Source organism: Schistocerca nitens, chromosome 12 (genome assembly GCF_023898315.1).
Source record: "Schistocerca nitens isolate TAMUIC-IGC-003100 chromosome 12, iqSchNite1.1, whole genome shotgun sequence".
NCBI lineage: Eukaryota > Metazoa > Arthropoda > Insecta > Orthoptera > Acrididae > Schistocerca > Schistocerca nitens.
Genome location: NC_064625.1, coordinates 68,275,843 through 68,303,066, shown reverse-complemented (window position 1 = coordinate 68,303,066; position 27,224 = coordinate 68,275,843).

Here is a 27,224-nt window from a genome sequence, read left to right as displayed (position 1 = left end):
CAACATGCAGAATTCTGAGAAACTTGTGTGAGGCACACATCTGGAAACAGGCACTGAGGTCATAACTGTCATGTTGTCGAGCATGCTCTGATAGAAGATATTGATTGTTGCCAGTATACATCATCTGTCTATGCCCACTCATTGTAACTGATAACTTGGGCAAACAGTGTTCATCTATATTTACGTCATACTCCACAAGCCACATATAGGTGTATGGTGGAGGGTACTCTTTGTATCACTAACTGAGTCCTCCATCCATGTTCTACTCATGAACAGCACTTGGAAAGAAGCCTCTCATTGGCTCTGCTTTCTTGAATTTTCTTCTTGTGGTCATTACATGAAATGTATGTGGGAGAAAGTAATATGTTGTCTGACTCTTCCCGGAAAGTGCTCTTTCAAAATTTCAATAGTAAATCTCTCTCAGTGATGCACAATGTGTCTCTCATAACATCTGCCAATGGAGTTTGTTGAGCATCTCCATAACACTCTCATGCAACTAGGTGATGATGTAATGAAACATGCCACTCTTCATTGGATCTTCTCTATATATGCTATCAGTCCTATCTGGTACGGATCCCAGACAGATAAACAATACTCATAATCAGTCAAACAAGCACCTTGTAAGCCACTTCCTTCATGGATGAGTTACATTTCCTTAACATTATTAATATGAATCTAAGTTTGGCTTCTGCTTTTCCAACTACTTGTTTTATGTGGTCATTCCCCTTAAGGTTGCTCTAAATAGTTACTCCTAGATATTTTGTGGCAGATACTATTTCCAGTGGTTTTTCATCAATAGTGTGGCTACAGAATAGTGGATTTCTTTTTTCTATGTAAGAACAATATGTTACATTTATTTACATTCTGGGTCAACTGCCAACTGTTCATCAATTCTCTGAAGCTCATTCTGCAAATCATTACTGTCTTATGGCATTGCTACTTTGTTATAGGCAACTGCAACATCAGTGAAAGCCCACCAGATTATATATAAAAAAAAAAAACAAAGATGATGTGACTTACCGAACGAAAGCGCTGGCAGGTCGATAGACACACACACAAAAATCGAGCTTTCGCAACAAACTGTTGCCTCATCAGGAAAGAGGGAAGGAGAGGGAAAGACGAAAGGATGTGGGTTTTAAGGGAGAAGGTAAGGAGTCATTCCAATCCCGGGATCGGAAAGACTTACCTTACGGGGAAAAAAGGACGGGTATACACTCGCACACACACGCATATCCATCCACACATATGCAGAAACAAGCAGACATATTTAAAGAAAAAGAGTTTGGGCAGAGATGTCAGTCGAAGCGGAAGTACAGAGGCAAAGATGTTATTGAATGACAGGTGAGTATTAGTGGCAGCAACTTGAAATTAGCGGAGGTTGAGGCCTGGTGGGTAGAGGGAAGAGAGGATATATTGAAGAGCAAGTTCCCATCTCCGGAGTTCGGATAGGTTGGTGTTGGTGGGAAGTATCCAGATAACCCGGACGGTGTAACACTGTGACAAGATGTGCTGGCCGTGCACCAAGGCATGTTTAGCCACAGGGTGATCCTCATTACCAACAAACACTGTCTGCCTGTGTCCGTTCATGGGAATGGACAGTCTGTTGCTGGTCATTCCCACATAGAAAGCTTCACAGTGTAGGCAGGTCAGTTGGTAAATCACGTGGGTGCTTTCACACGTGGCTCGGCCTTTGATCGTGTACACCTTCCGGGTTACAGGACTGGAATAGGTGGTGGTGGGAGGGTGCATGGGACAGGTTTTACACCGCAGACGGTTACAAGGGTAGGAGCCAGAGGGTAGGGAAGGTGGTTTGGGGATTTCATAGGGATGAACCAAGAGGTTATGAAGGTTAGGCGGACGGCGGAAAGACACTGTTGGAGGAGTGGGTAGGATTTCATTAAGGATGGTTCTCATTTCAGAGCAGGATTTGAGGAAGTCGTATCCCTGCTGGAGAGCCACATTCAGAGTCTGATCCAGTCCTGGAAAGTATCCTGTCACAAGTGGAGCACTTTTGGGGTTCTTCTGTGTGAGGTTCTGGGTTTTGGGGAGATGAGGAAGTGGCTCTGGTTATTTGCTTCTGTACCAGGTTGGGAGGGTAGTTGCGGGATGCGAAAGCTGCTTTCAGGTTGTTGGTGTAAATGGTTCAGGGATTCAGGACTGCAGCAGATTCATTTGCCATGAAGACCTAGGCTGTAGGGAAAGGACCGTTTGATATGGAATGGGTGGCAGCTGTCATAATGGAGGTACTGTTGCTTGTTGGTGGGTTTGATGTGGACAGATGTGTGAAGCTGCCCATTGGACAGTTGGAGGTCGACGTCAAGGAAAGTGGCATGGGATTTGGAGTAGGACCAGGTGAATCTGATGGAACCAAAGGAGTTGAGGTTGGAGAGGAAATTCTGGAGTTCTTCTTCACTGTGAGTCCAGATCATGAAGATTTCATCAATAAATCTGTACCAAAGTTTGGGTTGGCAGGCCTGGGTAACCAAGAAGGCTTCCTCTAAGTTACCCATAAATAGGTTGGCGTCCAAGGGGGCCATCCTGGTACCCATGGCTATTCCCTTTAATTTTTGGCATGTCTGGCCTTCGAAAGTGAAGAAGTTGTGAGTTAGGACGAAGCTGGCTAAGGTAATGAGGAAAGAGGTTTTAGGTAGGATGGCAGGTGATCGCCATGAAAGGAAGTGCTCCATCGCAGCGAAGCCCTGGACATGCAGGATATTTGTGTATAACGAAGTGGCATCAATGGTTACAAGGATGGTTTCCGGGGGTAACAGATTGGGTAAGGTTTCCAGGCATTCGAGAAAGTTGTTGGTGTCTTTGATGAAGGATGGGAGACTGCATGTAATGTGTTGATCTACGTAGGCAGAGATACTTTCTGTGGGGTCTTGGTAACCAGCTACAAAAGGGCGGCCGGGATGATTGGGTTTGTGAATTTTAGGAAGTAGGTAGAAGGTAGGGGTGTGAGGTGTTGGTGGGGTCAGGAGATTGATGGAGGTTTTGTAGGGGTCCTAAGGTTCTGAGGATTCCTTGAAGCTCCACCTGGATGTCAGGAATGGGATTACCTTGGAAAACTTTGTATGTAGTGCTGTCCGAAAGCTGACACAGTCCCTTAGCCACATACTCCCGACGATCAGGTACCACGGTCGTGGAACCCTTGTCCGCCGGAAGAATGATGATGGATCGGTCAGCCTTCAGATCACGGATGGCCTGGGCTTCAGCTGTGGTGATGTCGGGAGTAGGATTAAGGTTTTTCAAGTAGGACTGAGAGGCAAGGCTGGAAGTGAGAAATTCCTGGAAAGTTTGGAGAGGGAGATTTTGAGGAAGAGGAGGTGAGTCCTGCTGTGACGGAGGACGGAACTCTTCCAGGCAGGTTTCAATTTGGATAGTGTCTTGGGGAGCTGGATCATTAGGAGTAGGATCAGGATTATTTTTCTTCTTGGCAAAGTGATATTTCCAGCAGAGAGTACGAGTGTAGGACAGTAAATCTTTGACGAGGGCTGTTTGGATGAATCTGGGAGTAGGGCTGAAGGCAAGGCCTTTGGATAGGACAGAGGTTTCGGATTGGGAGAGAGGTTTGGAGGAAAGGTTAACTACTGAATTGGGGTGTTGTGGTTCCAGATTGTGTTGATTAGAATTTTGAGGTTTTGGGGGGAGCGGAAGTGGGAGATTGAGTAGATGGGAGAGACTGGGTCTGTGTGCAGTGAGAGGAGGTTGAGGTTTGCTGGAAAGGTTGTGGAGGGTGAGTGATTTGCCTTTCCGGAAGTGGGAAACCAGGAGATTGGTTAGTTTTCTGTGGTAGAGGGTGGCATGCTGTTCTAATTTGTGGTTGACCTGTAGGAGGATGCTCTGAACATCCAGTGTGGATGTGGGAGAGGAAAGATTGAGGACTTTTATTAAGGATAGGAGTTGCCGGGTGTGTTTATTGGCTGAGTTGATGTGTAGGTGAAGGATTAGGTGGGTGAGGGCTATGGATTGTTCAGTTTGGAACTGGCATAGGGACTGATGGAAAGACGGGTTACGATGGAGTGTAAACGGTACAAATGGAAAACGCAAAAGAGGGGAGAGTAATTCGGATGGAAAATGCCTGCAGATCGGTGTGCAATGTGATGGGATCATAGTAGATACCATTCCAGACCAGCAACATAACCCCTCCATGAGCCAGAATACCTGCCACAGGGGTAGGTCAAAATGCACAGAGGCATAGTGTGCCAAGTCAATTCGATCACATGGGATTAGCTTCGTTTCCTGGAGAGCTACTATGAGTGGACAGTGCAAGTGTAGCAGCAACTTTAAGTCCTTGCAGTTGGAGCGAATGCCGCGAATATTCCAATGAAGAAGTACCATCATGAGAAGAAAAAGAAAAAGGAGAAGCAAGAAGGGGTCACCTCGAAGGCCACTGAGGACCTGGCTTTGAGCGAGCACTGCTGTCACCATCAATAGGTGGAGAGTCGTCCTCCATTTTTTCAATAGGTTCGTTGGCCACCATGTTAAGATGCCCAGGAGGGGGGATTCCTCCACCGGTGAACGGCCAGATGTTCAGCTACCAGTGGTGCGGCCAGGCGAAACGGATGACGGCCTGTGGCGGCAACCACTGGGTGGCGCAGGAGAAGAAACGCACCGTGGCAGAGGAGGAGAACTTTGCTTCCGCCACACGGCAGGTCTAGAGAGACTTCCTAGCACTCGCCCCAGTTGTACAACCGACTTTGCTAGCGATGGTTCACTGACAAAATACGTTCTCATTTGCCGAGACGATAGTTAGCATAGCCTTCAGCTACATCATCTGCTATGACCTAGCAAGGTGCCATTATCAGTTGCTATTGATATTGTAAATAATGTACAGACAAGAGCTACGTTCAACATTAATGGATTAAAGTTAAGTATTCCACCATCTGCGTCTGTTTTTATAAGTTCTAATTTCCTTGTCCTGTTCCAGACCTCATGCCAGCATGCGTGAGCTTAAACGCGTGGCTTTCGGCTTCCTCTATTCATACGGGTTGGCTCTCCTGCCAGCCCACAACAGTAGGAAGTCCTCATGGGGTGGTTCCTTCTTGAAGGCCCGTGCATCTGACTTCTGGGTCTTAGTCTTGGCAGACGCTGATGAAGGTGCTTGTGTCTTAGGGGTGACGGGAGGAAGAGGAGACGTTGACCAGGCAGTCTTAGCGCTGGCCGAACAAACAACCATAGCACTAAAGGTCAGGTTGCATGTCTGCACCGACACCTCCCTGGTAGGCCGAGGAGACGCAAGAACAGTACTGTATTTCCCTGCTGGGAGCAGCGTTGGCTTCCTACTAGCAAATAGCTTGTGAGCAGCCGAGGTGGACACTTCCTCTTTGACCTAAATTTCCTGTATACAGCATTCATCCTTGTAAATGGGACAGTCGCGGGAGGACGCTGCATGGTCACCCTGACAGTTCACGCAACGAGGAGACGAAGGTGGACAGTCACCCTCATGGGTGTCCCTGCCACAAGTGACGCATTTAGCCACATTAGAACAAGACGGCGGGTGTGATTAAAACACTGACACTAGTAGCAGCGCGAAGGTGTCGGGACATAGGGGTGAACAGAAATAACCTCATAGCCCGCTTTGATGCGCGATGGCAGCTAAACACTATCAAAGGTCAAGAAAAGTGTCCGGGTCAGTACAAGGTCATTGTCGGCCTTTTTCATGACCCTATGGACAGCCGTCGCGCCCTGCTCAGCAAGGAAAGACTGAATCTCCTTGTCAGTCAATCCGTTGAGTGATCTAGTATATACCACACCATGCGAAGAATTCAAAGTGTAGTGAGCCCCCACCCGGACAGGGAATGTGTACAGGAGTGTGGCCCGAAGGAGTTTTTGTGCCTGAAAGGCGCTCTCAGTTTCTAACAACAATGTACCGTTACGCATCCTGGTACAAGACTTGACAGGTCCGATGGCATCTATGCCCTTCTGAATAATGAAAGGGTTGACAGATGAAAAGTCTTTTCCATCCTCAGATCTAGGAACTAGGAGCTGCTTTGGGGCAGGCGGTAGTACTTTTGTCACTGGGGCTGGTCAAGTTTCCGCTTTTGGACAGAAGTCACAAGAGAAGAAGAAGAGAAATCCATTGCGGATGGATACCCCATGATTGCCAGTGTCTCAGATGGTGCACTACTTCCTTGTGGGGACCCTCTCAGAGGGTGCTCCCACCTTAGGTGAATGTTTACACCTCAGGTCACACCTCCCGAGAGATGGACGGAGGGACCAATCGGCATGGTCGGAAGGTGTCAGCTCATGCAATCACCTCTCCCTGGGCCTGGCCTTTACCAGGGAGTACGTGGGTGCCTTACTTGTCTACCCAGGGCGGGGAATTGTGCATTACCACATCATTGGCTATGCGTGTGAACGCGTGGGTTGGCCTTCAGGCACACACGGGGAGGAAAGAAGAATAGGAAAAAAGGGGAGAGAAAGGACATACTGTCTCAAACGCTGAGGCGGAGACCAGAGGGTGGACAAGAAGGCAAGGTAAAAAGTAAGGAAGACAGTGAGACAGGGAGAAGGACAAAGAAAGGAAACAAACAAAGGAAGGAAGAAGCCAGAATAAGTGAAAAACCAAAATGTCCAGAAATGTAAATCGTTGAACCGGCCACCTCTTGATGCAGGCGCAAACTACCCCCTTGAGGGGGAGGTACTCCTTTTAGTCACCTCTTACAACAGGTAGGAATACCTCGGGCCTATTCTTACCCCGGACCCACTGGGGGAGCACGTTAGAGTAGCCGCTCTAATTTAAACTCTTTCATTTTATAAAAAGTCACTGCGTACTGCAGGGCGCATACTAGTAATTATATAAGGAAGTTTCCACTGCACTCGGATGAGATACCGTTGTGTGGATAATCAACATATCACTAGTGATCCATACTGTATTCCCAATGTAAGTAGCATAGTGCACTTGAGTAATTATAGTTATGATTAACGCTATTGTGATTTCATTATTTGTTTAATCCATGACCCTAAAATTTCAACATTATATGTAAACTGTATTTTCAGTATTTACCTCATTTTAGCTCAGAAATAACATGGCCCACGAACCTCCTCCTGACGGTGACGAAATTGTCAAAGCATACGTCCGATGCCACCTTATCTATGTTTAAATACATTCACTGGTTTTTAAATATTTCCATCCATCTCAATTCAGTTCAACAAAAATTATAAAAAAAACATAAATAATCATATTTACATACATATGTATTTAATTATTTACATTGGCGACACGTTGGTCAGGACATTATTGGTGAGCTGATATTTTTTTTTTTTTTTTTTTGTTTCATGTTTCATCACAAACATTACTCTGAGAAATCACCAAGAAGGAATGGAAAGAATATTAAATCCAGAAAGCATAATGGAAAATCTGGTCAGACTGTGACAACAATCACCACAACAGAGAAGGTAGGACAGTCTTATCATATCTATCGCATTTGACTCTGGCACAATCTTTCATTAACTCGTGATATATAGTGAAGTTTTGCAAAAGTTAAAAAAGAAAAAAGAAAAATAAGTGATTTTTTTACTACTGAGTGTGAACTTTTTTTTTTTTCAAAGTGTGACAATAATTATTGCAAAATGGCCAATACACAGCGTAGTAGAGATAACATGGCATGTAGATACATCATCAATAATAGATCAACTCTATGCATTGTTTGAATAACATTTATATACAAGCTAAACACTGTAGATACTCATTTGCTGTAGAGACAAGTTTAAAAATATTTCACGCATTTACTTTACTGAAGTTTCAAAAAAAAATGTATTACATTTTTACTATTGATATGTACACGACTTGTAGTATGGCAAATGGAAAGGATAACATAAACAGTTCGCCTACTGCAAGTTCCGTATCCAATGAAGAAGCATAGAATTAAATTACGCTTGCTCAAAACACTAACGCCGAAACAGTAAATGAAACACAGAACCTAAATAATCTAGCAGTAGCAACCGACAGTAACACAGAGACGCAAGATATGGAAACTGAATCACAAGCAGTAAATTCTCATGATTTACCGGGGGCAGATAATGTTCAAACAGTAAATTTCTCACAATTTATCAATGCAACAATTTCAGCAGATGAATACAAGTTTACAGAACAATGACAAACAGTTTATGGAAAAATTTCAGGAAATAAACAAAAAACTTGACGGTAATGACGCTAAATTAACCAATATTGGTACCGACTTAAACAAAAGGATCAATGAAATGGCCACCTAGTTTTCAAAACTAACAGTTTTAGCAAAACATAACGAAACCAAAATCAATGTTCTTGAAACCAATGTCAAACAGTTAAGTAGCACATGTGACACCGTGACAACAAAATTTGGAAAGTGCGTCACGGCTCATGATGACATCACGAAGTGTGTCACACAAGTAGAGACAGATTTAGAAACCATAACAAAGACAATTGATCAGACAATGAAATTAGAGACAGACAGACGTTTTTCTAAAATTAATGAAGAATTTCAAATGAATGAATGTGAAAGAAAGAGAGAGAGAGAATGAAAATAAATAAATAAATAAAACGTAAATAAACAAACTAATTAATTTGACACCACTTTGGCGAATTGTGCTTGGATGGGGATGAATAGGTGATGATCAGGACAACACAACACCCAGTCCCTGAGCGAAGAAAATCTCTGATCCAGCTGGGGATCAAACCTGGGCCCTTAAGATTGACAGTATGTCACACTGACCACTCAGCTACCGTGGGCGGACAATGATTTAATAGAAACAAGCAGACAGCAAACTGACTTATTCAACAACCTTGGACTCTGAAGCAGATATTCAGTCTACTTTATTTATTACTTTTGGACATATAAATACATAGTATGGGATCCGTTTGGTTTGTTTACTGAATCAATGAGAAATATCAGCTTAAAAAAGTAAAATAGCATCATAGTGTTCTCAGAATTTATTCTAACTATTCCTTTTCCTTGCTCCCCTTTCATTTTTCTGTATCTTTTATTTTGCAGCCTGTCTATCCCCCCCCCCCCCCCCCACACTTCTCCACCATCTTCCCCCTCCCCATATATGCCTATCAAATACAATGCACTTAGCTTTCAGCTCATATTGACTCTGCATGATATATATATTTTTTTTTTTCAGTAAATTATGTCTAGCTGATTACCATGTCCTCCATTGTTAAGCTCTCAGGTTTTCAAATCTCATCCAGCACAGGCACCATGGATCAGTCTTTCCTTCTCATCCTGTCTGGTAAGTCTCCTCCGACCTAGGGTTTTGGGCAATTTTTCCATAACTCTCTCTATTTCTTAAGTCTTGCCAGTCTTCTTCCTTCAGTTCTCTTTCTTTCCCTTCGAATCTTCTGCTAGAAGGAAGAGCCACTGGCTCTGAAAGCTTCCACATTTCTATATCCTTTATACATACTTTCAGCTGCCACCAGCTTGATGAGTAGATCATCTTATCTATCCAATTATATTGCAGCCATCTTCACGATTGTGCTGGCGACCTGGCTGTGGATGAGGTCGTGGTTGGTATGAGAGTCAGTTACCATCTGACATCGGTTTACGAGTACTCAGAAAAAAGCTTGTAAGAATTCAATTCCATACAGCTGGAACCAAAAAAAAATTGGTAGTTCATACCACCACAAGACCATAAATGAAAAAGTTGTTATTAATAATCTGTGTCCCTGACATTCTATCTACAAGTATGTTAAGTAAGTTTCAATATACCATTTCACAGTTAACACTCAGTCTGCTATTGACACTATTTTACTCAACTCCAGTTCCTTGTGACTGATGCATCAAACAGGCTACAGTACATTTTCCTACATTTTTATTACATGATACATTATTATCTTTTTCACAGTTTTAGGAAAATGCTGTACACTGGCACTTAAGTAAAATGCTAATCCATGTGCATGCACAGAACTGTATTGCAGGTTTCCTAATACAAACTACTCTATCAACAATATATTGGATGGAGCAAGTGCTGGACTGAGTATAATGGAGCAGCTAGATGAGGCAAGCAAATAAATCTGTAACAGTTATGCTACATACGAAGAGTTTTTGCTTGTCTTTTATTGTTAGCCAAAATTAGCAGCAATGTCTTTGTGTACATGGTAACTCCAAACTGCGACAAAGTTTGAGAGCACTTGCCTGTTAAAGGCAAAGGATCCGAGTTCGAGTCTCAGTTTTAATCTGCCAGGAAGTTTCACATCAGCACACACTCCACTGCAGAGTGAAAATTTCATTCTGTAAACATCCCCCACGCTGTGACAAGCCATGTCTTTGCTATATCCTTTCTTCCAGGAGTGCTAGTTCTGCAGGACAACTTCTGTGAAGTTTGGATGGTAGGAGATGAGGCACTGGAGGAAGTAAATCTGTGAGGATGGGTCATGAGTCATGTTTAGGTAGCTCAGTTGGTAGAGCACTTTCCCACAAAAGGCAAAGGTACTGAGATAGAGTCTCAGTACAGCACACGGTTTTAATCTGCCAGAAAGTTTCATATCAGTGCACACTTTGCTGCAGAGTGAAAATTTCATTCTGGAAGCTTTGAGAGGTCGTGTGTTTGGGTGGGAAGGAGTGTTTTATGACTGTGGAACATGTATTATGATTAGTTGGGTTTATTAGCACAGAATAGAACTACTGAAGCTATTAAGTTATTGGAGCTAATTTGCCATACCTTTTGTGGATTTTAGAAGCAGAGTGTTCACGACTTTGCAATACAAATATTCAGAACGAATCTCTGAGATTGTATTTATAAGACAACTTGAAGTTCCCTCGGTCCCATTCAGTAGCGGCTGGTCTCACCATAGTGGCAGTGGCAGCACCAGCAGACCTCTTCTGTGGCTGTGTGTTGGTTGGCCAAATATTTGACAAATCTCCTTACACATCAGTGTAGCAGCTGTGAATTGAAGTTCATCTGTGAGGAGAGATTGTGTTGATTGATCTGATTTCTCAGTGTGAGAGAAACCTCAAATTGCCATATTTTTCTGTACATGCTTAACTTTACTGGCTGTGCTTTGGATCTTCCAAGCTCTGACTGACAAAAAATGCTCCTCAGAGAGCACAACTCCCCTTCCCTGCGCTATGTTTTACTTGGGTAACCAGTGCTTCCCTTTCTGCTATACTCCTCGGAAAAAGTCGTGCCTCGCTATTCCTATCTCTCTCCCCTGTCAATGAGGCAGCCTCCTTTTGCCTCTGTTGGGCTCTCTGTCACTCTGTAAAACATTGAGATGAACTACTGTCCATAGGTCTTAAATCCTTAAACAAAGTTTTTGTAAGAGTTATGTGTTTGGTGGCATCTCAAAAATTTCAAAGGCCTAGCTGGGAGTTCACCTGTAAGATAGCAATCTCTTGGCACACATCCCAAAGCCAGATTTTCTGCATTTGGCAGTCAATAGCATCTTTCGCTAACATTGCTCCTCACTCCAACTCGTAAAACATTTGTGTGAGTGAACACTACAGAATGTCTCGACTGTTGTCCAATTGCATGTTGGTGCCATTAGGGATCATAAAGATATTTACTGGGCCAGGTTGCCACAGTGAATGTTTCCCCTCACTGCTGCTTTTCAGACGAGCTCAGCTGGGTCCCCGACTGTTCCAGTGCTCAGCTCAGTCTGTGTCACTGAGTGTGCTTCCAAACATCCCCTTATTCCCAGCTAATGTACAAATCTGTTTTAAATTACTCTCTAAACTGACAATCACCCACACATTTAATATCAGTACCGTGCTTCATTCATAACTAATTATGCAGCTCAAGGTGGGCCTCTACTATGAAGTCACAAGAATTTGTGTATGTTGTATGACAGTGTTGAAAAATTGTCCTGTAACAATTATTATAGCTTCATACTTAGGTCTATATCATTTTATGGCCACAGAAAGAAAGTTACTGTTTCAATTGAAATTTAAGCTTGGAATGTGAAATATTTTAAAATGTTGTGTAAATGCCCCATTCCATCACATGAGTCAGTGTAGGTGGTTGTTGGTCATAGTTTGGAAGAGTCCATTCAGGATGGCAGACAGCTGGTCATACATCATACCCTCATAGAGTACCATGCATGAATAGAGTGTAAGAAGATTTGCTAGCTGATTCTCAAGGGAATGAAATATATGGTGAGAACCTGGGATCAGGATGACATACAAATGCACTAGCATATGGTTTAAGTTAAGTGATTAATAGCATACTATTATGGGAAGCAAAAACAAAATTTTGACTACGATATTCCTCACGTCGAGCTATGACAAAGTGGGCAAAGTTCTGTTGAAAGATGTAGACAGTTTTCACAAAGCCTGTAAATGTTGGTAAGTGAAGTATTCAATTGTTACCAAGCAATTTAATCAAATACATTGGCACTGTAAGAAAAAACTATGGTTCTGGGATTAGACATGTCAATTTTTGTCTGTTATCCAGCCTGGCAGCCAAATTCTGAGCCCTGTAAGAAACCAAGTGTGATTTTAACTGACACACATCTTGATGGAACATTGTGAGTGAAGCTCTCTGTACTGTGCTATGTGGGCAAGGTTCGATAAGGGTGCACCCAGCCCTTGTGAGGCCAACTGAGGAGCTACTTGACGGAGAAGTAGCATTGCCAGTGCCAAAAACTGAAAACGGTCGGGACAGAGGTGTGATGACCCCGTGCCCCTCCAGTGAATTTTGTTAGCTGAGGATGACACAGTTGTAAGTCAGTACCATCACTGTTTACATGTCCAAGGCCTGTTGACATAGATTTTTTTTTTTAGGTTCAAGTCATGGCTCAAATGTACTGATTGTTATTTAGAAAAATTTTTTATGGGAGGGTAAAATATATGATTATTAAGCTGTTGTTATAAAAGTTTGCTTGTGGCCCATCATATGTACTAAGACTCTCTGAAAGAAGGAGGCTAAAAGACTGATAGTATTAACAGGTTCCTAATATATCTAAACTTCAGCTAATGCTCACTATTACTGTATTATTCAGCTTTTCTGTAAATTCACAATGGGGCACTGACTGACTTGTAAATAAAGTTCAAAATTTCATAATGACAAAAATAAATATAGATCAACCCAGTGCACAATCTTTTTTAAATCTCATCTTCACCAAGAAACAAGTGAAGGTGAGTTACATACAGGTTCCAGATGTCACCTGTGAAAGATGAGGGGAACAGCTAGTTATGTCTTTAGATTTTTCTGTTTTCTTCATAGATTAATTCTTAAATTCCATGAGTTTTCTTCTATTTAAGAGGTCTAGTCTCACATTTTTGTTACTTTAAAGTGTAAATTCAGGCAGCGTGTAGCACAGTCATCATTTCTCTTGAACGACTAACTACACTGCTCGGTTAGGCATGTGGACCACCAATGTGGAGGCCGGTTGTCTGGCCTCGCCCATTCGTCTGTGAGTCACTCCTCGGACGGCATCTGAGCGAGCACACAGGGAGACGGGTTTACTAGTTATTGGGACCACTAGTGTTGGACACATTAGGGAGATAGGGAAATATTGTTCAGAGCCAGAAAGATAGCCAATATGCACTCGGTATGTCTGTCAGGGAGCCTCATACGAGATGTGGCAGCTTTGCCTGTGGCTATCGAGCTTGTAGGGTGCAGTCATCTGCGAGGAGTGGCATCAGTTCCGACAATGCCTTTTGCGAGGGTTCCGAGGTCATCGTCAGTTCGTACAGATGACTGGTGGAGGCTGCTAGCCTCACATATGGAGTGCAAGCACAGCTCATGATGTGCAGTATAGTTTCCAGAGTTGACTGGGCTCCTACGGTCTGGAGCTGAGTGGACAATCTCGGCCAGAGGCTTTGTTGAATCTGACAGTCTTGGCTGGACCTACATTATTGGGTGGATAATTGTAGGACTCTCCTACACTGGGTTTTTTCTTTATTGTGTAGATACACGGTCTGGTCCATCACATTAATGTGACCAAAACTCGACATGCAGTAACCACTCGCAGATGACAGACGGCACCACTATCAGTGAAGGGTATGTAAAGCGTGTTGGGAGCCACAGAAAACAGTGCAGTTGTCACTGTAAGTAGGAGACAAAATGATTTCGAAATGTGCAAGGTCATTGGCTTTTGGGGAAAGGGTGGAAGCATTTTGGAATGACTAAGTCTGTAAACTGTTTGTATGTCAGTGTGGTTAAAGTATACTGTGCACAGCAAAATGGTGCTATTCAGAATCGGTGCTGAGGCTACTGTGGTGCAGTCGTGGGCCATAGATGACAGGGGTAAATGTCAGCTGCAGAGACATGCAGCTGTTGAACAACTGACCACCCAGATGAACCGAGAGGCTTTTCAAGCGACAGATGGCCATTGGCGTGCACGTTTTTAAATGTCTGAAAGCAAAACACACTGCAACAGCTGTCAGAAGGGGGCACGCCAGGGGAGGAAGTCTGTGGCATTCCCTGAGTGGTGATGTTATTCTGGGAGGTACAATGGATCAACAGATGTATGCACCCGTCCTCGAGGGCCGCATCCACCCATACACACAGTTTGTTTTTATTCAGCGTGGTGACGTCTACCAGCAATACAATTCAACACAGCTTGCAGCGTACATGTGTGGTTCAAACAGCAACAGGATGAGTTTATCATATGCCCCTAGCCACCGAAGTCCTTGGATTTAAACCAATTGAGAATCTGTGGGAACCTGTCTGCCAGGCTGTATTCTCCGTGGATCCTCACACGAAAAACCCAGAACAGCTGGACTTGGCAATGAAATCATCGTGGCTCCACACCCCTGTTAATACAGAACCTCACAGCCACGTGGGGGGCAGTTTGATTCCCAGCTGGATACAGGATTTTTGTCTCCTCGGAGAGTGGGCGTTGTGTTGTTCTTGTCATCAACAAGCAAGTCTCAAAAGCAGCATAAAATGAAAAGAATTGCAGTAGGCAACTGATCAAGCCCAGATGGGGTCCGCCATATGATCATTTCATTGAATCTCTTCCTGCATGTCTCGCAATGGTGTGCACCGGAAAAAGAGGTTATTCTAGGTTTTGACAGGTAGTCACATTAACATGTCTGTACAGTGTATTTTCAGAAGAAATGAAGGTACCAAACTAAATAAATCATAATTACATTATTACTCTGGAGTGAGCCACAGGAGATCAAGGGTCCATTGTACCAAAATACTCATAAAACATCCTTGAACCACCAACTGAATTTTTTCAGTGGAGTTCATTTCACCCTTTATGTAGGAGAAAATGAAAAACCTCCATCAACAATCTCAGAGGAGCCTCATATCTGATAGTACACTGATAAGATATCAATCCAGTTTCTACTTTGGACTTCTGATCACTTTATGTTTCTGAGGAAAGGCCATAATGTTCAGACTTTGGTGACCAATCTGGACAAAAGCTTTTAAATTTTGAAAAAGTATCCTTGTTTGTTTATAGCCCATCACATTTAGCATACTTGGCTATTGCTCCCTCTTTGGTATGTTTCCCTTTCTATTGCCCTAGGTGGAATGAAGTGATCGTATGGACATTGATACCTAGGAGTCACTTGCTGGGTAAGTTTGGCTGACAATTTGCTGGTCTTTTCTTTTGACACCATGGTGGGTGACTTTCATGCTGGCGATGATGAATCAATGATAAGGACAACATATCACCCACTCCCTGAGCAGAGAGAATGTCTGACATGGCTGGGAAATGAACCCAGGCTCGACTGCATGGCAGTCAGATGTGCTGACCACTCAGTGAAGAGGGTCGATAGATGCTACTCTAGGTTATTTGCCTCCCCTCCTCACATATCTTACAATGTGCCTTTTAAATGCTCTTTCGTCAATCCTCCTCACATGGGATTATTCTCTCCCAACTAATATGCCAACACTGGGAGACAACAATGACTGTTACCTCAAAGCTAACCCATATTCAACCTGTTCTACATGCCTGTTCAGTTCTCAGCAACACATTCTTTGGACAAAATGTGACTTATCTACATGCACATGTTACTTGATGGTATATGTAAGAGAGCAATGTGTCTATTGCTTCTTGTACAAGGTGTATCTGGAAAGTTTGGTGAATGTTCTCAGAAAATGAAGGGAACATAAGTTACAAAGTAATCACCATTAGCTACAAAACACTTCTGACATTTGTTGTAAAGCTAGCTATTGGAAACTGTCTGCAAACAATTCTTGTGGAGTCACTGAACACACAGTTGTCACGCATTGTTGGATATCTGCGCTATTATAGATGAGAGGCGGAGCCACCCGTACAATCCACAGCCCATCAAGCAACAGTGTTCATCATCTTCCCTGCCTCCCAAAAGAAGTTTGACAAAAAACTCTGGGATTAAGACATATCAATCAGAATTTTTGATGGAAAGGGCTTGATCCATGATGAATTTCTACCTGTGGGATGTTGGGAAGACAATGAACACCACATCACTTACTGCTGCAAGGTCTGTGGATAGTACTGACAACATCAGGTATCATCTCCGGCAATGATGCAGACATCCAGCATTGTGTGCCCATGGTGCTTTAAGTGATTCCACGAGAAGTGTTGGCTGGCCATTTCCTACAGCTTGACAACTGAGGTCAGAAGTCTGTGGTAGGTAATGGTGATTACTCTGAAGGCCGGTAAAAGCATTTTGTTTATAACTCTTGTTTCTTTCCGAGACAATTCACCAAATGTTCAGATGCATTTTGTACACTCTAAGACATAAAAAAGGCACTGCAAAGGAATTTTCTGAATGGGATGGAAACCAGTAGGAGTGATGTACAAGTACCAACAAACAAATCATTACGTTCTCAGAAAAACTGGATTATTTATTCCACAGAAAGAGCTTCACACATTGTTCCACCTCCAGCCTTTATGCAAGCAATTATTCAGCTTGGTATTGATTGACAGACTTCTCCTGAGGGATATTGTGGCAAATTCTGTCCAGTTGGTGTATTATCTTGTGAAAATCCCAAGCTAGTTGGAGGCTCCAGCCCATGATGCTCCAAACATTCTCAGCTGGAGAGGAATTCAGTGATCTTGCTGGCCAAGGTAGAGTTTGGAATGCATGAAAGAAGCACTAGAAATTCTCACCATGTACAGGCAGGCATTATATTGTTGAAATGTAAGCCAAGTTAGGTAGGTGCTGGTAAAACTGAGCCACCAGTCAACTAGTTGCAGCAGTTTGCCGGCAGGAAATCCGAGCAGAAACCTAACGTACTGCAACTCGCACCAGGCTGCATACAATGTAACTGTTTTAAGAATCAGGAAAAGATCTTAATTTTGAATGAAATGTTGAAATACTGGAAAAACTTTTTTAAATTCTGTACATTGATAATGTAGACGTTCACTGCCAAGCCCGTGCTAATCTTAACATTGTCATGCACAGATCCTTTCATTTACGTTAGTACGTTTATGTTAACATATTTCCTGAAATCTGAAGAGCTACTAAGCATGGATTGTGTGGTGTCACTGCTAGACACCACACTTGCTAGGTGGTAACTTAAATCGGCCGCGGTCCTGTAGTACATGTCGGACCCGCGTGTCGCCACTGTGTAATCGCAATCCTAGCGCCACCACATGGCAGGTCACAAGACACGGACTTCACCTCGCCCCAGTTGTACGGACGACATAGCTTGCGACAAGACCTACCTAGTATTCCTCTCAATTGCCGAGAGACAGATTAAATAGCCTTCAGCTAGTCTATCGCTACTACCTAGCAAGTCGCCAGTTGTATTAGTGCTAATTGCTTACTACTATGCAAGAGATGTATTTCAACAAGAACAAGACTACATTAAAGTTAAGTATATTAAAATCTCTCTTCTTTTCTTTATAGTTTTTCATCCAGTCTCCTGTTTCAGAACTTACGCCCGTCTGCGTTAGTTTCGCGTGCACCTAGCCACTCATTGTGTCGAGACCTTAGGGAATCGACACAACAGATTGTTCTTAAATGGAAATGCGCACCATGCTATTAAGATTATCAGTGTGCAATGCACTGACGATTTTAGTCACCAATCTGCCACATGGAATTACTGTCTTTTCTCATACACAAAGTTACTTAGAAAATCAAACTTTCTAAAAAACACACCAGAATAAATATGCCTACACTTTCGAAACATGTAGCACAACAAAAACTGGCAAATTATAACTTCCTTTGCAGCTCATACTACATGTGACCATACCATTGAAAGGCAGGGCTCTGAATCCTTACACTGCTGTAATCATTCTATATATCCAAGAGAAAAGATACACGAAGAATACTATGGAACTTTCTGATTGGTCAGTTTTCTTTAAGGCTAATAGAAAAACATTATTCTCCCACGTTAGTCTGCACTTTTCATGACTAACAAATAACACACTTTCAAACTGCACTTTGTTAACAATGTAAAGTATAAACTATTTACATTTGCACTCAAATTGGCTTTCCTTTCACCATAAACTTACTTAACATATTATGATACTAAACTCCCCACTGTACAGTGTACATCAGTAGAACAACGATCTACATATTTACTATAAGCTTATACAAAACTGTACAAACATAAACAAACAAAAGAGCCATCAAGAAATAAACAGGAAAATTCCCAAAAACATTCTCTTGACCTGTTTCTTGAAAGTCTGTGCACTACTGGACTCTGGTGGCTGAAAATTAGAACTACTTACCCGACTGAACTGTTTCAGACCATCTGTCACTGTACAGGCGTGAGTCACTCTCCCGATACACCGGGGCAATATAAGGGGCCACTCCTCACAAGGATGGCTTGCTATGAAAGGCAACAGAATGGTACTTAGAACAGGGCCGGCCAGAAATTCTGCACGCGTGCGGTGCTCCTGCACATGTGCAACTTGCGGGTCACAGCGTGCACGCCGCAGCCGTCAGCGTTCATGTAGTGCATGTTTCTATCCACAGATGTCGCTTTATCCATTTGCTGAGATACTCTGTACCGGCGCATTCTAGTGCTCTTTCCACAGCTTGCAAACCAACCGTGGGAAGGTATTTCGCGTATTAAACATTTAAAATACTCTCACAGTCTACTCACTGAGACGTCTACTTTTATGTTAACAGTTTAACCCAGTAATACAAGTAATACAATTAACAACCGTGGGTTTTTATTAAGGCAGCTTGACTGATGGCACGTAAATATGCGTAATGTTTTTGATCTAGTATTTAAGACAGAGAGCACTTAGCGACTTCCAACAAACCTTAGTCATGGTTTCAAATAACATTAAACCAATGCAAGGTTTCCTGTAACTAATTCTCGGTGCCCTCAGTTACACCCACATAATTTCTGTCTCACTGACCGCTGAACAGAATGACAACCGCAGACCTCTCGATGATGACCTGTACCATTATTGCTATATGTTTCACCAGTTCCGTCTGAAATCTGCATAATAACCGACAATTAGATGAATGTTATGTTTTATCGACTGCAGCTGAGCGTAGCCCTTCACACATTAAAAAAAAAAAAAAACTAAATGTAATTATACAACAATCGGTTTAATGACCAATTTTCCTGATAATAATGTAACATGGAGCAGAATGAGGCAATAATGCACAGTTAGTAAACAATAATTTTTAATTATGAAAGGAATAAATCCAAACACGTTTATCACTGGCCATGAGAAATGATATAGTTAATATCGGGCACAAAGGCACGGCTCATTGACAAACGCAAGCAGTCGCGGGAGATTTTCATCACTGATGCTTGATCGAAACGACTGAGAACATAGATCTTCCGTTCTTTGCTTTTTCACAGTACCTGCCATTTCTCAGTACTTCTCTGTCAAAGTTACGGTCACCAGGGGTAAACGAGACTGGGTATGTCACGCTCTTGCTTGTAGCACATAAACAGGGAAGAGGAGCCGCCGCCGTTCATTTAGGACACACGTCTAATAACAGATGTCGCTGTCGCACACGTGCGCAGCACTTCCGCACGTATGCACACTGTGCAGCGTTTGGCGGGCACTGACTTAGAACATTGTTGCGTACTGTCTTTCTGTAAGAAAGCCACAGATGAAAACCAAAACGAGGTCCTTCTACAAAATACAAATGGAATCCCAGTCAATCACTCCTGGTTATCAGGCAATAGTCAGGTTGGTATCACACTGCTGTCCAAAGCAGCTCCAGACATGTCTTTGCTGGCAATTGGTCTCAGTCCAATCCACTCCCGTCATTGAGATTCCAGTCCAAAGACATGCATGGAGATGACCCGATAATCGAGAGCAATCGTCTGGGGTGCCATTAGTTTCGTAGCAAGATCCCTTCAGTTTTCATCCACAGTGCTATGTCAACAATGTGCTACACCCCGTTTTATTGCCCTTCATTGTGTACGATGTTGAGTTAACATTTCAGTCAGATGTGCCTACCTGCATATGAGAAGAGCTTCTACTGCTCGTCTTTATGCTTTCCGAGACCTGCCGTGCCCAATTGAGAATGTAGTGCTATGGGCAGGGCCCTCCAAACATATAGGTATTTCAATGCTCCAGTCCACAATTTAGACAGAATTTGGCATGATATCCCCCCGGAGCACATCCAACAACTGTATCAAACCGAATTACTGCTTGCATATGGGCTACAGGTTGTCAATGCATTAATGACTCCCTCAGCTTGTGATGCTCTTCCAGATGAATAACTCATCCAAGTCGTCTGAAATTGTAATCATTTGTTTCTCTGCACATGAACATCACATTTACTCATTTCAACCCTTTGGATAATTCCTGTGTGGTGCAACTTTCTTCTTTCCTTAGAGTGTACTTAAAAAATTGTGTAAACAGCCTTATAAGTTCACCATCTTAAAAGAGCACACAGGCCCCTTTGAAGTGCTGTAGATGGAGTGGAACTGATACCTGCCAGTTATCTGAGCCTTCACTGCTGACATAAGTCACATCATTGAAGAGGTGTGTATGTGCCAGTCGATTATAAGGAGCCAGTGTAGTACAATGGATTGAAGCCACAGATTAGACCTATTATCTTTGGATGTGCCAGTGAATTAAGTTGCCCAATTTGTTGGTGCATCAGTGAAGACTATCCAGCTTGTCTACAAGGAATGTTGTATCACTTGCAACCACATAATGTGGCATAATAATAAAAGTGGACACATTAAGATCCTAACTCGTAATTAGTCATATAGATGAATGTTGTAAGTTGCCATTGACAGTCAGTCTCAAACACAACAGGAATCGCAGCAGTCACTAAATTCAGACCCATGTCAACCAGTTTTCAGCCAAATATTGTGTTGGCAAGTTGCATGCAGTGGGTCCCTTGCGGAAGACTACTGAGGCATAAAAATGTACATCTTGTCAGTGGAGCAAATACCACACAAACTAGACAGTAGGTGACTTGAAATGTGTGGTTGTTTTGCCTCTTTCTGAGAACATATCAAGGGCCCTGACAGCACAATAAGATTTTTAACGTGCAATGGGCAGAGGATATACAGAGTGTCTCAAAAGTTACACAACAGTTCTGATGTGTTACAGCATCCAAACAAATTAGACTTAAGGTATTCACACAATGTTTGGCTTATGTGACATAGTATCACAAAGTTTTTATGCAGGTTAATCAATTTCAACATGTGTGCACCAGTGGTGGTGGGCACAATTTCCAGTCTGTTATCAGGATCTATCCACATTCAGCACATTATATCTGCATCACTTGTGGCAAGGGCAGAAATGATTGTGTTCATTAAATTTTTGAAGTTGTTGACAGCTGCTTGGCAGACTCTGTCCTTGGTATATGCTCATAGATACAAGCCCACGTTTCTAATGCCTGGTGGCCTAGAACACCAAGGAATAGGACCACCCCTGCCAAGTCAGCATACCTCGTAACGCCTGGTCCGCAACATCTGCCACAGCCTGAGCCCACCATATTAATGGAAAAAGACTGTCTCTCGGCAGTCAGCCAGTCATATTAACAGCCTGAGCATATCGAGGTAACTTTTTTTTTCTGAGGAAAAAATGGTCCCAGAATACCATCCACCGCCAAACAACACAACACATTCACTATCGTGTACCTCTTCCATCACAGTATGTGGATTGGTTGTGCCGGCAGTTGGTAATATATCATTATCTTCTCACAGGATATGTATATACTGTGAATTGCCAACAAAACTGGCACAATCATGCATATTCAAATACAGGGATATGTAAACATACCGAATATGGCACTGCAGTCGGCAATGCCTATATAAGACAACAAGTGTCTGGCACAGATGCTAGATTGGTTAGTGCTGCTACAATGGCAGCTTATCAAGATTTACGTGAATTTGAATGTGGAGCTATAGTGGGCGTATGAGCAATGGGACGAAGCATCTCCAAGGTAACAATGAAGTGGTTATTTTCCCGTATGAGCATACAGTGAATATCAGGAATCGGGTAAAACATCAGATCTCCGACATCGCTGCAGCCGAAAAAAGATCCTGCAAAAACAGGACCAACAACTGAAGAGAATCGTTCAAAGTGACAGAAGCGCAACCCTTCTGCAAATCGCTGCATATTTCAATTCTGGGCCATCAATAAGTGTCAGAGTGTGAACCGTCATTGATATGAACTTTCGAAGCTGAAGGTCCACTTGTGTACCCTTGACGACTGCACGACACAAAGCTTTGTGCCTCACCTGGGTCCATCAACACTGATATTGGACTGTTGATGACTGGAAACACATTGCCTGGTCGGACAAGCCTCGTTTCAAACTGTGTCACACAGATGGACATGTACAGGCATGGAGAGATCCTCTTGAATCCATGGACACTGCATGTCAGTAGGGGACAGTTGAAGCTGGTGGAGGCTCTGTAATGGTGTAGGAGGTGTGCAGTTGGAGTGATATGGCTAGGTATGACCCTGGAAGGTGACACATACATAAGCATCCTGTCCATTGGGGATTCCGATTGACTTGGGCAATTCCACACTTGGCATGTCCAGAATTGCTACAAAGTGGCTCCTGGAACACTCTTCTTAATTTAAACACTTCCACTGCCCACCAAACTCCCCAGATGTGAACATTGAGCATATCTGGGATGATTTTCAATGTGCTGCTCAGAAAAGATCCTCACATAGCCCTGCATGCAGCATTCACATTGTCAATTCCTTCCATCACTACTTCAGAAAATAGTCAAGCCCATGAGACACAATTGATTACTAAACTTAGTCAGCATCCAGCATGCACTGTACAACTGATGCGTGTTATGAAGATCTTACATACTTTGCTCAGAGACAATTTTATTGTGTTTGTTTGCATATAATAAAAGTAATGTGTGGGTAAATACTTTAATCAAAACTGAAGATGAATGCCCAAAAATAGAGTGAAGTTCCAATATTTGCAGCTCTTGATATGTACATGAACTTTACTTTTAAAAACATGAGTAGAAGGCTTAGATATATCATACAGGATTTATTTTCTGGTATATTTTTTATAGTGATATCAATGGAGGTAAGATGTAAAGAGAGATTGAGAGCGGGCAGTTTTTTTTTTTAAATAGTAAGCCTTCATAATTGTGAAGGCAAGATTTGTCATTGAGTAGGTAGACTGGTGCTGTATCTGTGTTGAAAGATATTTCAGTTCCTTCAAGAAAGTCAAATTTCTTGCCTTGTTCTTTTCTACACTGTTTGTGGAATGAGTTACTGGGCAAGAATTATGGCAAAGTCGGATTTGTTCTGGATGTTAAGACAGAGTGCATCCCTGTGCTTCTACCAGTTTGTTAATTGAAGAAGTTTGGACATACCTGACTTTTGATATTCTTGCTTAGTGCTTTCAGTACTGTGGATGATATTATTCTGTATTTTGTTGGTTGTGAAGAAGCTTATTTTTATGTCATACAACTTCAAGAGGATGGCAATTTGGTATGAAATCTTCCATAAGGAAGGTCAGCTTATTACAAAAATGGTCTTCCTGTTTGGGGGTGGTTGTCCAGAAATTGGTTGGTTTAATTTATGTATTACAGCAGGATTGTATTCATTACTGGAGGCAGCTGATTTTACAATTTTCGTTTCTTTATATCTTTCACTTGTATCCATTGGGTTTTTAAGCATGTGATTAAACATTCTTCTGAAGAACACTTTTTTATATTGATCTGGATAGCAAGAAGAGTTATGGATGGTAACACTGGTAATTGTTGGCTTCCTGGAAAGTTCAGCACTTTTATACAAAGTTTTGTTAATGTCATCTGGTGTTTCATTTCTATAATGAAGTGCATTGAATTTTGTGGTGTAATTTAGTGTTGCAATTTTCTGTATTTACACTGAATAAACAGTCGTGAACATCCACAATGAATAAACTTAATCTAGGTCCCTACAGCTGTTGTGCTATAATCTAGGGTAAATTCCTGCAGATAAGAAAGGGATTTTGAACTTGTGTTCATATAGTTTCCATAAGCTGCACTCATATACAATACTTGTAGAAATGCTTCTGGTTGTTATTCAGTACAGTGGTTCTACCTGACAGTAGTTTCTAGTGACTTATTAATGCATTACTGTCCCAATAGTAATTTTTGCCACACACTGTGTGTTTCAGGACCTGCGCAACCTGCCAAGCAGAACACTGCCGCCTCCCGACAGTTCTCTCAAAACCCGGTGATGTAAGCAGGGGGATTAGAATGCTTTTGAGTCTCGCAGCCAGACCACTAACAAGGTTTTGCCTCCTGCTGAACACCAAACCCACAGACAGTCTGGTTTTCTTTTTGTGAAAGTGAAAATTGAATCATTGCGGGTGCTGTGATTGTCAGTTTCTATTAACATGACACAAGCAGAGTGGCAGGTATTATAAAAAAACGGAAAGGAAAAGAGCTCCCATATCTTGGCTAACTGTTGTTTACTTCTTTGATTTGTTAAGCAATGCGCTAATAACGGCAGAATGCCAACGTTATAAATTGTACGAGGTGAAGTGAGATATTACACTTGAAATCATTACAGCCCACTATAAAGTAGTGATTGCTTCTCCCAAGTGATCAAAATGCGGTCCATAAAGAAACCTTCATTATTCCAGTAGGCAGTGGGTCATTGATGTTTAGTATGCTTGAGAGCTGTTCTTTGTTCACACAGTTAGTGATCAACACAGTGTTGCTCATGAAAAATGACATCTTAGGCATGTATTGACCTAACGAAAACTCCTAGTTAGAGAGCAGAATATGTCTTTAAAGATAATTAATTCCAAATGCAGTCATTTGAACTTTTTACTCACGGAGGCGCGAATTCCGTCTAAGGTTTGAGATGGATGTAGACACTCCTGTTAGTTTTGTAACCAATGACAACTGGCTTTGGTGAAACTTGTTACGTGTTCAGATAATGAATTTACACATTTGTCTATCTGGCATGGCAGTTCACAATATTTTTCCCTTTCTTCTGTGGTGATTGGGGGGGGGGGGGGGGGCTTGTTCTCCTGTGCCCTAGTCAAGAGGACCAACTGTCATGGTCTTAAATAGTCCTTCATTGGCATACGTAATCCTTACTTTGTGCTATCAGTGTCACTAGATCTTTCAAAGGAACATAAACAGTTCACTTCGTTTTTCTGTCTCTTGGTTCAAATGGCTCTGAGCACTATGGGACTTAACATCTATGGTCATCAGTCCCCTAGAACTTAGAACTACTTAAACCTAACTAACCTAAGGACAGCACACAACACCCAGCCATCACGAGGCAGAGAAAATCCCTGACCCCGCCGGGAATCGAACCCGGGAACCCGGGCGTGGGAAGCGAGAACGCTACCGCACAACCACGAGATGCGGGCTTTCTGTCTTTTCTCAGCCTTGAGAACCTAGTTCCATGCACCACCAAGATTATATAGCCACTGGCCTGATTGGAGTGATTCTCACACATTCTAATTTCTCGTGGTTGTTTCGTAACAGAAACCCAGTCTGTAGAAGTACAGCGGTCAAGATTTTAATTTCTTAAAATATTGTTCTGTCTTTAGTGTTCTACACAGCAGTCGAAAAAGGTTTGGCTGGATTCACCAGTGTAGTTACTCTTGTATTCAGAGGGTGTACAACACATCACAGAGACCCTGAGGCAACCTGTTTATCCTTTTGTGCCTGAGGACAATGCCTATTTTGATATTTGGAGAACCATACAATTGCAGCTCTTTCTATCATTGTATTTGAAACACCGACCTTCTGAACTGGATGGTCCGAAACCCTGCACCCTGAGACATACACGAGAGTGTGGTGGCATGTGGTACACACCTTGGCCCATCTGGTTTTCATTTTACCAAAACATCTAAGATTGACAACCTTCCTTCTCTCACAGTTGACATGAAGTTGATCATGGTAAATGTTGAAACCTTGAGGCTTTACTCAAATCTGAAGATATTGTCATGAGAACAAAGATTTCTTCACATCACAATATTTAAAAATATTGCTCAGCATATAAAAAGAAAACTTTGTTGCCATTGTGAAGGTACTATCCTGACACTAGTTCCAGGTTACCTGATGGACACAAAAAGAAGTAACTATTAAAGTGTAGTGTACATACTCACCATGTGTAATAACATGAGAGAGAGCAAATTATATATTATATTTCCATAAACCTTCAAGATACATTCATTCTGTAACAATATGTTGTCTTCTCAAGTAGAAATATTTAATTTCCAGCTAAACACATATTGCTTACATGCCTGTAACAATATTCATACTAAAAAAACTTTAATCTAATTTCTTCCGCACATGTAAAGCCACTGGCTCAGTGCTGCAGTGATTATAATTCACATGGCTCAGTAAAGCAGTTGCTGTTTAGTTCCCCATGTAAAAATTATTTAGCTCACACAACCTCCTAAATGTGCACGCAGTATTCAAAGTTGAAATACGTACTGAATTGCATGTTATTTATGTTCACTACCTGGCCTGTCTTTTATGTGAACTCTACATGAAAATAGAAACATTATACATTGGGCCTGCCATAACCTTGTAACACACATTTCTCCAGGCCGCCGCCCCCCCCCCCCCCCTCCGAACATGTTGTGCCTCTTTAATTTCACCTCTTATGCAAAATTGCTCCCTGACTTGTGTTTCCCCTTTGAAAACAACCAGTGGACAGTGTAACTACATAAGGCAGCTGGTAGAAGCCACACTTTTCCATGTAATAAATGAGTGTATGAAACTTGGCTTCTTGTTAGATACATTCTTCTGAAGCAGAAATGAGGTATTGGTTCTTGCTAACTTGTCACTACTCAAACAACATTTTCTTATAGTTGCTTTGGATAACAGCTCATGTTTTTATAAGTTGTAATGTTGAGGACTCCTGGTGTGACTGGGTGAAATAAAATAAAAGTCTCATTTCATTGACTTTTAGTTTTTTCTTTGCTTTCTACTAAATTGCAAGTTCTAGAAAACTTGTCTATTGAGCACTGCTTCATAAAATT